This window comes from Suricata suricatta, chromosome 5 (assembly GCF_006229205.1).
Source record: "Suricata suricatta isolate VVHF042 chromosome 5, meerkat_22Aug2017_6uvM2_HiC, whole genome shotgun sequence".
NCBI lineage: Eukaryota > Metazoa > Chordata > Mammalia > Carnivora > Herpestidae > Suricata > Suricata suricatta.
The window spans coordinates 61,232,850-61,248,444 of record NC_043704.1 but is presented as its reverse complement, the minus strand read 5'-3'; the positions used below and the strand labels follow the sequence as shown (position 1 = coordinate 61,248,444).

Here is a 15,595-nt window from a genome sequence, read left to right as displayed (position 1 = left end):
GCTTTCAGAAAGAATTATGAAATATTTTCAAGGGTCACAGTAGCTCAGAGGTTACATGTTGCAATACAGTTTCCACCTACATACAAATATGTTTCAGGTCTAGTAAACTGCATACTTTGAGCCAGAAGAATTCCCGTTATCTTCTGTATTGATACCATATCACTGACAATTTTCTTAAAGTGTACAGGGTTCGGGCATTCTACCTGGTGTGACTTTAGTGTTCTCTCTTGTAGGTAAACAGTACTCATTTCTACTTGCTGTTGTAACCTGAAGTTAATGAACATTCAAAGCTTACTTTCAATTTTTTATTTATGCATGTTTATGGACTGCCCTACAAAAGCACCTTTCTTCCTCACCAGTGTTCTATCCAAACTACGTGCAGATGAATCTGAGCAGTTTCACTTTTAGAGAATAGCGTCATATTTGTTTTAGGAAGGCAATAGTGTTGAAAGAATACCCCAAAAAAATCATTTTTAAGTCTTTGCCTCGTCCTCTAGTGAAAGCATTTCATTTCAGGGGCCATGGTGAGTCTTAGTCCTTTGCTGGTACTTGTTTCTGATAACACTGCTAAGGGACTCTGTGTGTGTGTTTATTTACACATATGAATTTGGGGTGATCTGAAATATCCTCTGAGGAAAATATAGATCTAATTTTACCCACCTCTTTAAGGACAGCAGTCTTTGCTACTTCTCTGCAGAGATTGCCTCAGCATAAATACTGGCTCCATCTAGAAAATTAATTTTTACTTATATATTTCTTTTGTATTTCAGAGTACTTGATAAATTGCACCATCTGTCTGTGCCCCATTGCTGCACAGGTATGTATATGAATTACCTATAGTTATGTAAATCTGCGTATAAGCTGGCAAGTTATTGCAATTTTGTGTATTAAAATTGCTTACAGATTTCATAATGTGAAAATGTTAATTTCTGAGTACTTATTAATATTGACAGCTTCAAAGGAGAGTGCATTTTATACATACCTTGCATTTCACTCTATTGTAAGAATCAAATAAACATTTCTAAGATTTGATGAGGCAGAATAATTTTAATTACAAAGCATTCATCTGGTGAAGAGATTAGAGAGTGTTTTATGGAACTGTATTATTAAAGCAACTGCTGATATGGGGTTAGAGACTATTGCAAAACCACTGTTTTTGACATTATTGTTTTATTTTCAAACTTTTTTTGGTTGTTGTTGCCGTGAGTTTATTTTCTGTGGTGGTGGTTTTAGGTAAGGAGTGGTTGCAGATGTACTGTCTGCTGCACTGTCTCAAGCACTATAGGAATGGAAAAAAAAATGTTTGCACCTGTTTAAAATCTCAACTGTGCAGTGTTGTGGTTCCTGGGCAACAGGCAGGAATTCTCAAAAGCTTGGTTGCACCTGCTCAATTGTTTCTTGCAGCTGTGTCATATGAGTGAGCGCACAGAGAAGCTTGTTAGCCGTTTGCTCGTGCTGTTACGTATTTTGTTTACTCTGAGTGTGAAAGATTCCTACTTGATGTAGACCTTGAACTATTACATTGGTTTATTATAAAGCTCATTATTTTCTCCAAATCTTTCATTCTGACTCTCAATTTTTTTTTTAATTAACTAGCTATTGACTGCCCTAGATAATGTGTATGTTAATTTCTCTAAAGGATACCTAGGGAAAGTAGATCTCTTTAGATTACTGGGTGGATGATAATATTTGTCCTGGTAGAGACATTTTGTGTTTGGCTCAGTTTCACCATGTTGGCAGCCCCACTATATGAGGCTGGATGTAGTTATTGATCCATTTAGCTGAACAGATTTGAAAGCATTTGGCTATTAGTGGACACATGGGGCATATTCAGAAAATTTAAGGGTATATTGTAAGATGATTTCTTGATTTGTGCATGAGTCTGTTGCAGTTGGGTGGAAGTGAGAGAGGAAAAAAAAGTAAAAGTTACTTAATGGTAGTTCTAGAAAAGGGGCTAAAATCCAGGTGTAGATTTCAAGGCTGGAATATTAACCTTTACTTTCATCCAGTCCTTGTCACCTGGTATTTTTTCCTAAGTGTTGATGTTTTAGATGTCAGTAGCTTTATTTTCTGATAAACATCTGAATTTTTAGTGTGGACAAGCTATGAGAGACTATCTAATGCTAATTAGGTGAAGCTCTTTAAATGCAATATAAAAAGTGGCAACTTAATATGAAAAAAGTATTTAAGTAAATAATTTGTTTGGTAGTCCCAAAGTCCTGATATTGAAAACTTATTCAAATAACTTGCATTATTCTCCTTAACAATACTACATATTTTTTTAAAAAGCCTAAGGAGTTTCCATTAGTATAGTAGCAAAATCTTAGAGCTTATGTATCTTTTTATCAATCCATTAAAAAAATTTTTTAAATCACCATAATATGGATTTAACCTCTTTTGGAGTAAGAAACATGTACTGAGATAGGTAGAGGATTATCCACAGCCTTATAATACAATGTTTTATAAGTGGTAAGTGGTCATTAAGAAATGAATGCATATATGAATAAAACATAGCTGGAGTTGCATTAGAAACAGAGGAATAGAGAGTCTTAGAAATTTGTTACTTGTTATATATTCTGAATGGGTCTTTGGACTTCTAGCTCTCATACTGCTGATTAGACAGAGATGAGACTACTGATAAATTCTGTCCTTAAAATGAGAAATGAATATGTAAGAATCGATCCTCATTATAATCAAGAATTTACATAACACTATTTGCAATATACTTTATTTTTGCTGACTATGAGAAAAGTCTTTATATTATTATTTGCACAATGCTGAGGCATTCAATGACTAAGTTACTGGTAACTTTAGAAATACTTTGCAGCGAGGTGCCTGGGTGGCTCAGTTGGTTAAGCGTCTGGCTTTGGCTCAGGTCATGGTCTCACAGTTTGTGGGTTCGAGCCTTGCATCAGGAGCCTGCTTCAGATTCTATATTTCCCTCTCTCTCTGACCCTGCCCTGCTTGCGCTGTCTCTGTCTGTCTCTCAAAAATAATTAAAAAACATTTAAAAAAAGAAATACTTTGCAGCATAGGAATAAACAAATCTGCATTGTATGATCAATGCCATAGGCTCCCTGAACAATCATTTTCTCTCCATCTCTCCCTCTCTTTCTGTCTGTGTCTCTTTCACCACCACTCCTTCCCACACTTTCCCAATCTCTACCTCACTGAAAACACGAAAATAAAATGTATGTTAACTCAAAAGTGCTGACACATAGGGGCACATGTACCCCAATGTTTATAGCGGCACTGTCAACAATAGCCAAATCATGGAAAGAGCCTAAATGTCCATCACCTGATGAGTGGATCAAGAAGAAGTGGTATATATATACAATGGAGTACTACATGGCAATGAGAAAGAATGTAATATGGCCATTTGTAGCAAAGTGGATGGACCTCGAGGGTGTCATGCTAAGCGAAGTAAGTCAGGCGGAGAAGGACAGATACCATATGTTTGCACTCATAGGTCTAATAGGAGAAACCTAATGGAGGACCATGGGGAGAGGAAGGGGGAAAGAAAATTGGGGAGAGAGAGGGACGCAAAACCTGAGAGACTATTGAATACTGAAAATGAACCAAGGGTTGAAGGGGGAGGGGGAGGAGGAAGGGGAAAGAAGGTGGTGGTAATGGAGGAGGGCACTTGTGGGGAAGAGCACTGGGCGTTATATGGAAACTAATTTGACAATAAACTATTAAAAAATAATAATAGAAATTTAAAAAAATTAAAATATGCACCAAAAAATGTATGTTAACTTTCTGCGGGTCAGATAAGACCAGATTATATTAAAATTCTGTAACTGTTTTTGCTAAACATAAGTAATGGGCCCTATGTTTACTGTATACATGTTTATAATTGTGGTTTCAGCTATCCACTAAATTTTAACTCTAAATAAGTAGAGATAAAGCCAAGTAGAGGTACAGTCAAAATAGGGTAGTTAAGACCTGCTTTGGGTAGGCCCCTCTCGAGATCCATTTGGTGTGGCATATGGCAGTCACGTGACAATGGCAAGGGGTGCAGAAAGAGCCCCTCTCTATCTAGTGCATCAAAACATTTTTTTTAGGCCTCTCAAATTTTGGTGCCACTAGTTGATGTTATTCATAGGTACCGGTAGGCTTGGAAGTACCTTTCCTCTGGGAACAGTTTTCCTTTCACCTTAGTTTACACCAGTCGGTGAGAGGCTGGTATGAAGGACATTGTTTTCTTTTCCACCCTAGAACCTTAGTGTGGTAGAATAAACTATATTCTTCTTTTAGTCTCAACATTAGAAATTAAGAGATGAGGCAAGAACATCGGTAGCTGCTTCACTGACTTGTACCAGAAATTTTAACATGGAATCCCCAGGAAAGAGAAATTACCTAGCACCCAGATTCCTGGGCATAATTACAGATTTTTCTGTTATGTTAGGGTTAAAGAAATAAAGGAAGAAAATCGACATTTATTAAGAATGTCTAAATATAATTTCTTTTTCTCCTTCCTTCCCTTCCACCTTCCCTTACTCATTTTCTTTCTTCTTTTTATTCTATATAGTAAATGGATGCCCACTATTTGTCAGACACAGCACTAAGCTAAATGAGCAAAGCAAAGTTCTTGTTCTGGTCTCTGAGGAGAGAGCATACAGACTAGGACAGGAAACATATTTTGAGAGCTCTTTTAAGTTTCATCACTTATTAGGAGTATAGACCCTGTCAACTTATCTAATCTTTGTTTCTTTGTTACTTCTTTGGAAAATTGGAAAAATAATAGTGTCTACCTCATATATTGTTAGATATCAGACAATACATGTAAAGTTCTTAGTTTGATGGTTTGCACATAGCAAGTGCCCAATAAATCTTAGCTCTACTACTATTGTTTCTATCATTACCACCACTACTATAACTTAGATACTGAAGAAAGACATCTAATTGCCTGAAAGCAGAAATCCTGGCCTGGTCATTGTCACATAGATCGTCTTAGAGTTTTTATCCAATGTTACCTCTGCTTCTTATGCCTAAGAAGAGATTCTAATTGTCATACAGTATTAGAACTTGAAGGGACCTAAATGGCCATCTATTTAACATCTTTATTGTATCCATAGTGAGGAAAGAAGCTCGGAAAAAAATTCATGAACTTGTCGATGTTATACAACCCAGTAGAGAGATGCAAATTTGACCCTTGACTTTTGGTCTAGTGTGAGGTACCTCATGTGGAATACCTTCTTACTAGTGATTTGAGAGCTAAATGCTTATCTCCAGGAAGTAAATGGACTGTCAGGTTGCAGGAATACTAACCTTAAGAAGAGCCATCACAGTACTGAATCTAAAAGACCTTCAGGTACTTTTATAATGGGATTAATTTTATCTAAGTTTATTGAAGCCTCTCAGTTTGTGTTTGTGAATAATAGATTTCTTCTTAAAGAGGATAAATTGAGTCAAGTTTAGCAAGACATTTACTATCTCTGTGACTTAAGATGCTTTAAAGAAGTTCCTGAATTGCAAATACCTTTTAGGATATCTGGATTCTAAATCTCTTGCCTGAGTTTGATTTTAGGAGCTTTGGCGTCCAAATTGCCTGTATTGAAATCCCAGTCCCAAACCTTAGTAGCTATGGGACCTGAGGAAGTTTACCTGACCTTACTAAGCTTCATTTTTTGTCTAAAATATGGTCATAAGAATATCTACCTTTTCAATGATGGATGTGAGGATTAAAGTAGATTAGGTATACAAAATACTTTATTTAATGTGCAACATTCACTAGTATTCCCTACATATTAATTTTCTTCCTTCTCCTCTTGTTAAAATATAAAAGTTGTTATGATACACTACATAGGAATTTAGAGGAAGTGTACGATTCACCCATTAAGAAAATTTATCCTGGCAAAGTTAAATTTTCAGTGATGGTGGTTGAATATCTCAGTTTGGAGTGGTTAGACTCACCGTTTCTAACTCTACATGCTACATGTCTGTAGAAGACTGGGGCTATTTAAAGAAAAACTTAGGATGAAGATAATCACACCCGCTTCAATGTCTGTGATTATGGAAATGGACTTTTCAATGGAAGGGCTGTTGATACAACTCCAGAAAACCAATCTCTTTCAAACGGTGAGGAACCTATCCTCCCCAATTAAACCATGGACTCTTACATGCAACCTAGTGAACTGAACATGGTTCTGTTGGGAAGGATGTCACAATATAAGTGGCCTCAGATGTAGGGAGCATAGTTGGCAATGAGTGAATGGCTATATAGGCTTTTTTTTCCCTTGGGAAGGAAATTAGTGTGGTAAAATATTCTGATACTCTTCTGTGCAAACCCAACAGTAGAAAAGTGGATTATGAATTTGTGTGTATGATTTCCCTTTACTTATCTTTAATAAAAACTAGATGATCTTAATTACAGTAAACCAGTTTTCTTTTTTACTGTCGTCCTATTTATATTCAATAGTATCTGCCTGAACAGCAATCAGAAAAGAAGGGGAAGAGCACTAGATAATACATGGACTAGACCATTACTCAGCAGAGTTGTCTTGCCTGATGTTAAGTGTACAGTTTTGACCATGATGAATCAAAGTAAACATTGATGATTAGTGAAATATTTAATTAGTTAGGTATTAGTTTGCTATGGCAGCTTGAACAAGAGAAATCTGTGTTCTCACAGTCCTGAAGTTTGCAATCAGTGCTTTGGCAGGGTCAGTTCCTTCTGAGGGCTGTAAGGGAATGATCTGTTCCAGGTCTTTCTCTCATCGATGTATAGATGGCCATCTTCCCCCCATGTCTTTTCACATTATCGTCTCTCCATGCTGATCTAGGTGTCCAGATTTCCCTTTTTTATCAGGACACTATTCACATATTGGACTAGGGCCCTATCTTATTTTAGCTTGATTACCTCCATAAAAAACCTATCTCCAAACAAGGTCACATTTTGTGGCACTTGGGTGGTTAGGACTCCAAGTTTTTTTTTTTTTTTTTTTAGAGGAGAGGGCTCAATTTAACTCTTAACAGTTGGGTTAATAGTAAACATTTATTGGGTGACTTTTGTATTCCAGATGTGTTGTATATATTATTGATAGTTCTCACAATGATCTATTAGGTGATGTTACTTTCTCCATTTATAGGTGAGAAAACTTAAACTCAGAGAGAATAAGCAGCAATATGTCCAAAATCACACAGCTAGTACGTGTTAAATTGCTAGTATTTGCACCCACGTAATTCCATGCTGTATTTTGAATGGATGAGCTTCATACAACCAAGTCACAAGCCCCCAGAATACTGAGTGCATTTAAAGTTCTTCTTCTTCTCTCTCTCTCTCTCTTTTTTTTTTTTTTGTCATATTAGAGCTTGTACCAAAGGACATTTTATCCCTAGAAAATGGTGTGTTGTGCTATTATTGCGAAATGCCCAGCACTGACTGCCTACCTCTTCACTCCGGATTTTTTTTTTCTGATAATTGTCTTTGAAGTCTTAGTATTTTAGCTCTCCTGCACCTGATGAAGCCTTTGGACAGGATAGATTCTGAATATGAACTGCATGGATTCATTCTGGCCCCAGTTTGTGTGGATGGCATTGAGAGCCAAGACATGCCCAGGGTCTGCTACTCAGCACATGTGCACGCTGCTCCCCTTTCTCTGTATTCTCCCTCATATTTGTTGTTTTTGCTGTTACTCTTAACAGGTAGTTGGTGATTTTTTTTCTCCTGTTATACAGTTCTTGCCATGAGTGATAAACATTGAAAGGGATGAGGTGTGAAGAATGACAGCATAGGAAATATCTCTGCTTACGGGAAAGCTAGTGCTCCTGTAGGTGTTTACTATAAACTGGCTGCCGCCTTGGTGCTTATGCAAACTGCAGAGCAAGGGGCATTGTGTACCTTATTTGAGTTTCCTATCTTACCCACGGAACAGTTTGTTTCTCGCTTTGAAGTTTTAAAGCAGAACTTGCTCATGACCCAATTTCACTAATAATTCTCTTAAGTAGCCCTTGTACTCATTTATAAGACTTTTTTTCCACCCACTGTCTGTCTACCCTGGTTTAAAAATTTTATATATGTACTTTTAAAAAATTGATTAGCTGGAGAGCTGCCCACTCCTCTGTGCTGTATAATAAGGATTTAAAAATTGCACACTGAATTCTGTATAGTGTAATTAAAACTGACCCACATTTGGACCTGAGTACACCAGGACTTAGCCAAACTTGCCATGAGCTGAGTTCTGGTGGCAGATGGGAACTAATGAGGACACACTCCACTCCAGAATTTCCCAGCTGCTTGGCCCCTTTTTGTACAAACAAGGTTTGGAGCGAAGTCCGGATCCCAAGAGCATGTTCTGTAAATGTGCTGTACCCAATGATTTGGGAAATGTTCTCACAAAATCAGGCTGTTTCAAGGTATCCTTAAGACCTCAGCTACTGTCAGATTTTAAACATGAAAATTAGAAGGGGTCTTTTGTGCTCTCTCCAACCAATTTCTAATTTTAAAGTGGATTAAAATCAGATTCTCTGTGCCCAGGGGTAGAACGATCACTCATATCCAAACCCGGAGATATTTGCAGGGGGTGGTCTCAGGACAGACTAGGTCTCCTTGCAACCTATGGATCTCTTCAACTGGTTTGATGTCCTGGGACTATTCAGGCAGATGTAATTGAATCAGTTTGAAGCAGCTGTAGCTGGCATGTGGTCTCTCAGATTGCTAGCACCTGCTTGTTTTTTTGCAACTCACTAGAGTGAGAGAAGTGCCAAAACCAGCATTGGTCTTGGAGCAGATAAAGCACTTCAGACCCTATATTCCATTCTCCTTCTAGTCTAGCCACATCATCATTGGTGCCTGAATTAATAAAGCCCCCTTTTCATGATTATGTCTGAAGTATACTTTTCCTTCTTATTCTTCTCAGGATTGGGATCCTGACAGTACTGACCAGTGCTAGTCCAAAAAAAAAAAAAAAAAAGGGAGTATAATGGTGATCAGGTGGCTTTGGGCTCTCTTATCATTAGACAACTGGGTAGCCTGTGGTTTGCAGAATCATTTAAATGAACGCACCAAATTCATTTGCTGTTCCAGCACAGTCTTATTGGCACAGAGAATGAACAGTTAATGTATAACAAACTGTGAGCTGTTATGGAATATGATAAATACATTTGCTTAGCGGGGGAATGTAAAATGGAACTATTTCTCTAATGTAACTCTAATCGACATGGATTTCTTCAACACTTATTATGTGCAAGAAGAGGTAGCCTACTAAAAATGGGAAAGAAAATTCTAGGACACCCTAAATATACAAAATATATTTTCAAAGATACAGATTTGGAATTTTTAAAAAAAAGTCTTAAATCCATATAAAAATGTGTATTTACTTAATCTTCTCTTCATCCCACTATATTATTTGATAGGCATATATTTAATCCTTAAATATTAACAATTTCCTACTATTTCATTTCAACCCAGAGATGATAAAGACAACATATGTATAGTTTATAGTTCATGTTAGAGTCCTTTTAACATGGTTTTGACATTGATGATCTTTTGAGAGAAACCAAGAGCCAAACTGAGTTTATGAAAAATAGTAATAAGTGAATTCTGAAAAATAATTTCATTATCATCAGGAGATGCCTACTTTGAAAGGCAGGCCTAGACACTATGGACATAGCGAGTCATATATGGTGCTTAGCTATAGTAATAGTATGGTGTTCTTGAAGAGATATGATATAAATTTAAAAATAAAAGGCAATAAAATAAGTCACTGTCAGTATTAAATTCATGCTTTAGACCTGGATTTGGTGCAGTGTCAAATGAATGCTGTAAAAGTGAAAATATAAGCACTTCTGTCAAATAAATGCCCTGAACCTATGTCCTCCTACTTCCCTTCGGTGCCCATGAGGGATGTCACCTATCTGTCATGGTTCTGTCTGCCATTAACCTAGAACTTGATCTAAGACTTCCTCCTGAAGTCAACACTTCAGACAACCATTACCAACTGATGGAAGTTGGATGGAAGATGAAGCCGATTTGCCATTACTGAAAGTCTTTAAGAACCAAAGATATTCTGTGGAGATGAGAGCTCTGAGCTGCAAGTAAGAAGCGAATTTTTTGAACTAGGCCTTGAAATAACATGAAACATAAGATATAAGTAACTTGAAAGGAGGAGAGATCATTTTCAGGCTGAGGAGTCCTATGAACAAATGAGTTAAGTTTGGAATTGCATGAATAATCAAGGACAATGAATAGTCCTTGGTTGTAAGTATAGAAGTGGTTATGTAATCATTAGTTAAAATTTTTTCTCCTCTTATAGACTATAAGTTTCACGAAGTATTATATTATCATTTATTATAAAATACCTTGTCAGGGAAAACTTCATTGACTTCTTCTGTCTAAATTAGGCTCTCCTACGTTCCTGTATTTTCTTATGTTTTTCCTTCATGGTATATAATTCACCTGACAGTTTGGGGAGCACTTTTTCACTGCAGATATTCTATATTTAAAAACTGATGTGATTCAAAGAGGATTTTGTCCTATATAAATGTATGTAACAATATTAAAAAAAAACTTTTTACTTTTATAAATACTATAGCCCTCTCAACACTAATTTGAGGGAGTTTTATTTTAACCATAGCATTTAAGAATTTTAGTACATTTTTCTCAGTTCGGGGAACAAAGGGACAAGACATTATAGTATAAGGAGTGTGAGGTTTACAAATAGAAGATCTGGATTTAAGTTTCTGCATTACATCTTATTGGTTATGAGATATTGGGCAGACCCTAATGTGCTTTTAGCCTCAGTTTGCTCATCTGTATATTGGAGGTGACAGGACACCAAAGCACTTTGTACATATAATTAGGCCTTATACTTCTTTTTTCCCTCCTCCTTTTCTTTCTTTTCCTTTGCCCTCATTATCATACTACCCTGAAACCATGTACTAAAATGTTTAACATGGTCTACTGTATAGATCCTCCTTTCCCTAAATTTTTATTATTTGCTCTAGCTCTGTTTTATTGTGCACAATGAATTGAGCATTACACTTAATCTAAAAAGCAAGAATTTAAGAAACACTCCATAACCTAGTCCTTAGTAATACTTATTGTTGAATCATTTGCTCCTCAATAACTCAATAGCTCCTCAATTCTCTTTCATTTGAAATATAACTATTTAATATTAATGATTTATATAGAGCAACTATTTTATATGGATCCATTTATTTTTAAATTTTTTATATTGATCCATTTTAAACATTATGTGTTTGATATATTCATTTAATCATTCATTCAGTGGAAATTGTTCTAGCTATTGACATAACTCTGTTCACTTTTGTGGAAAATCAAATAGCTGTGTCCTGGATAGGGAACGCGCGGCAAAGCAGAACACTGCTTTCCGGCCTTGCTGGAAGCAGCAGCCATGCTTCACTTATCTAGTTAATGTATATCTAGGGGGCCCTCACTCTGCTTATCTAGTTAATGTGCATCTTGGGGTTAGGTCTTGCCTATGCTCATAAATTCCCTAGACCATGTTATCACATGGAATATTTTACCCTGTCTTAACTTGTTTTCTGCACATTTTCAGTACCTTCTCACGAGCACGTAGCCCACTGACGTATTGCACATTGTTTCCCTAAATAGATGCTCAGGAAATAAGAGCTTGAGCGCACCTCCTGGAGACTTCCCTTAGCCTCCCTCTCTCTGCTCTTGCATGGATTCTTCAGTAATCCTGTCTGCCATCCTTAGCTTTGCTGGACAAAGCCGAAAGCCGAACCCACAACTTTCCACCTGATTGTAATAAATACCTTAATCATCTACATCTTGCTGAGCTAATAAAGTGTTTGCCGACCAAGGTCTCCAAAAACAATTTGAATATAAATGAACTCATCTCTGAGTCTTAAGGACTATTTATTCCCACCATTAGAATATTTGGTGACTAGAAGATTGATCAGAAGGTTGATTCACTAAAATGTACTAACTACAGAAACAATTTCATTTACTAATAGTCCATGATTACTGCATTTCTCTTAGGTTAAAAAAAGAGAGAAAAATAATCATTGATATTTGCTGTTTCTTAGATAATTCCTTCAATATTTTCTGATTTGAACATGCAACATTTAATGATGTATATCTACATCAATCATCCTTATGATTTTGAGGGTCTTTAAGGGAATTTTTGAAAATAATTTCTAATTTAAATATATGCATTTCTGTATATTTAGGGTAAAATGTGTGAGTAGATCTTTTATCTCTCAAAATATATTTTCTTTAAAATACTCAATACTTCCACACTATTTACTATGCTCATTTTTTTGTTAAGATCAAAATAGGATTGGACTATAGGACATAACTTTTTAAAGATAAAAAATGTGAGTTAGGGGCTTTTGAATTTTGAGATTTAAGTAAGTATAGAAACATATGATATTTACAGAAAAAATTGGTAAGTTGAATTACCTAAACCTGTTGCTTTTATAATGTCTTAAATTTATATAACAAATGAGATAGCTGAAAAAATGGTTAATTTGGATAGTAGGAGACAAACATAATTTTTAATCATGCTGGTCTGATGCCTCAAGCAAAGCAATGCATACTTATTAGTGTCTTTGCCAATGCCAGGATGGGATAAACCCTAGGCCAAAAGAAATTGATTTTTTCCCCTGTATATTTTTCACTTGATGTCATACTTAAATTTCCATTGATCAAAAACGGGTATATTTATTTTCTGAATCCAGTTCTTCAACAGCATAAATATTTTTTAATTCATTGACTGATTTAAATTATGTTTACTTAAGTGATTTTATGAATATTTTTGCTATTGATCATGTACCATCATAAAATGTTTGTTATTTATTCCTGTCAATATTTCACTTAGGATTCTAAAAAATATAAATTTCATAATTTTCTTTTAAAATGTTTATTATCTCATCATTTTCTTTTTTTTTAATTTTTTAATGTTTATTTATTTTTGAGAGAGAGAGACAGAGTGGGAGTCGAAGAGGGGCAGAGAGAGAGAAGGAAACACAGAATCTGAAGTAGGTTCCAGGTTCTGAGCTGTCAGCACAGAGCCCAATGCAGCTCGAATTCATGAATCGCGAGATCATGACCTGAGCTGAAGTCGGCTGCTTAACTGACTGAGCCACCCAGGTGGCCCTATCTCATCGTTTTTTAAAAAAAATTACCAGCACCCCTGTTTAAGACCAGTCTTTGACTTCCTTCAGAGTATGGGATTAGAAGAGGTTACATTAGTTTGGGATAGAATTTTTCCATAGGATTTAAGGAGGAATAATTCTAAATAGTGAGCGGTATATTCCTTTTAAACTTGACTTAGGACTACTAGCAACCATCACGGCAACCTCCCAGTACTTTGAACTTTCGTTAAACTTCTCTGCCCTTATCAGTTGGAGACTTTGAGGTCACCATTTGCTCTCATGAAACTGCGGTGTCAGCTTCCACTTTTTTTGAGTACAGAGAGAGTGTATTACTTTCTTAGGATGACTATAACAAATTGACACAAACTGGGTGGCTTAAAGCAATTTATTCTCTCAATTCTGGAGGCCAGAAGTCCAAAAGCAAGGTCCAGCATGGCCACAATCCCTTCGAAGGTTCTAGGTAAGAATCTGTCTGGCCTCTTATAGCGTCTAGTGGTCCCAGGTGTCCCTTGGCTTTTGGCAGCATAAGCTCAGACTCTGCCTCTATCTTCATATGGTCTTTTCCTCTGTCTCTCTGTTCTCTCCTCTTTTTATAAATATGCCAGTCATTGGATTTAGGGCTCACCTTAAATCTAAGATGATTTCATCTCCAGATGCTTAACTAATTACATCTGCAAAGACCTCATTTCCTAATAATAGTCATATTATGAGGTCCCAGGTAGACAGAGATTGTGAGCGACAGTATTCAACTTACTATAGACAGTAACTTTATTTTTCCATAGTAAATATATGTGGAAGGCTTGTTTACATATCATGTATTGATCCTTTCTCCCCTCTGCAGTTGACACAATTTTTCTGCTCGGAATTTATAGAATACTTGTTGCCTTAGCTCCTTAGTATTTTTTACGGATTTAATTGAATCATGAGTCATTCTCTTGCATATTCTTTTAAACTACTGAAACTTTTCTTATTGTAAATGCTAAACTTGAGGCATAGAATCTTTAATGCACAGGGTTACAGTTACTCCAAAGATGCAGAGCAAAATTAAAAACTGACTTTGGTATCATTCAGTTTTTTTGTGAATCCTTGTGTGTTGAGATACCAAATACTTCATTAAGTACAATTTTAAAATAGCTTTATTCATAACCTACATCATTTTTTCATGGTGATCTTCAGATTCTGTAAACCAAGTATGCAACTGAAATTTAGTGTTTAGAGTGACAAAGCCATTGTACTCGATTTTAGCTGTTGAAACCATGAGCTAACTAAACTAATCTCTCTATATTTAACATAGGCAAGGTCTTTATTAGAGAATCATGAATTTGGCTATCTATAAAAATATACATCCATTAAGTGATAACTGGAAGTCAGGAGTATCCAGGACCTGATTGAAAATGTAGGGCCCAGCTCAGAAAGGTCAATTTTGAACTCTCCATAGCCAGTTAGTGACTGAGATAGAATTTAAGCTCAGTTCTGCCCACCTGAAACATTGCATTCTTTGTACTTCTCCCAAGTTGATTCTGAAGTTGTTGAAAGTGTTTTTTTCTTGCCTATAAGAAATAAATTACTATTTCTTTTTTTTAAATTTTTTATGTCTTTATTTAGAGAGACAGAGACAGAGAGTGAGCAGGGGAGGGGCAGAGAGAGAAGGAATCTGAAAGTAGGCTCCAGGCCCTGAGCTGTCAGCACAGAGCCTGATGTGGGGCTTGAACCCATGGACTGAGATCATGACTTGAGCTGAAGTCAGGCACTCAACTGAGCCACCCAGGCGACCATGGAATAGATTACTATTAAGGTGAGGGTCAACAAAGGGACCAAAGTAGAGCCATTCCTAAAACAATTGGAATAGAATTGAAAGCATTTTTTTTGTCCTTTCCAGCTCATGATTATTGTCTGTTACAGGTATTTTCTTTAAGAATACTCAATGAATTAATAATTTGAATTTAAAAAATGATAATTAGTAGAGTGATAATATGAATTATGACCAGTCTTATCTACTGAACAATTCTTTTAAGTTACAGCTTTTATGGTGCACTTGTTTTCTGGTTAACACATAATAGTAGGCTCATAGGACATAAAAATTTAGAAGTATTAGACTTCCTTGTCAGAAAAAAAATCAGGATAAAATAAGAGATGGCAATGAAAATTAGATATTTTCTGGAATAGTGATAGAGTTAAATGTAAAAAAAGTGATTTTGATTTGCAAAACTGTGATTAGCATCCAAACTATATTAATTAACCTATTTTTTGTGTTTATTTTGAGAGAGAGAGAGAGAATGTGTGTGTGTGTGTGTGTGTGTGTGTGTGTGTGTGTGTGTGTGTGCATGCGTAGGGGAGGGACAGAGAGAATCCCAGGCAGTCTCCATGCTCAGTATGGGAGTCCAGATCCAGCCTCAGGACTCAATCCCACAACCCTGAGATCATGACCTGAGTCAAAATCAGGAGTTGGATACTTAGCCAACTGAGATACCCAGGTGCCCCCTAATTAACCTATTCTAGTTTGTCTCGT

The 15,595-nt window shown here is 36.2% G+C and overlaps 1 long non-coding RNA gene across 1 annotated transcript in view; it reads left to right on the top strand.

The window, feature by feature from the left end:
• The window catches only part of LOC115291765, a 597,304-nt gene that overhangs the window by 203,195 nt on the left and 378,514 nt on the right, over positions 1–15,595 (top strand). The window contains exon 3 of the long non-coding RNA XR_003908662.1: positions 771–817. This is a non-coding gene — a long non-coding RNA (uncharacterized LOC115291765). The remainder of the gene's footprint in view (positions 1–770; positions 818–15,595) is intronic.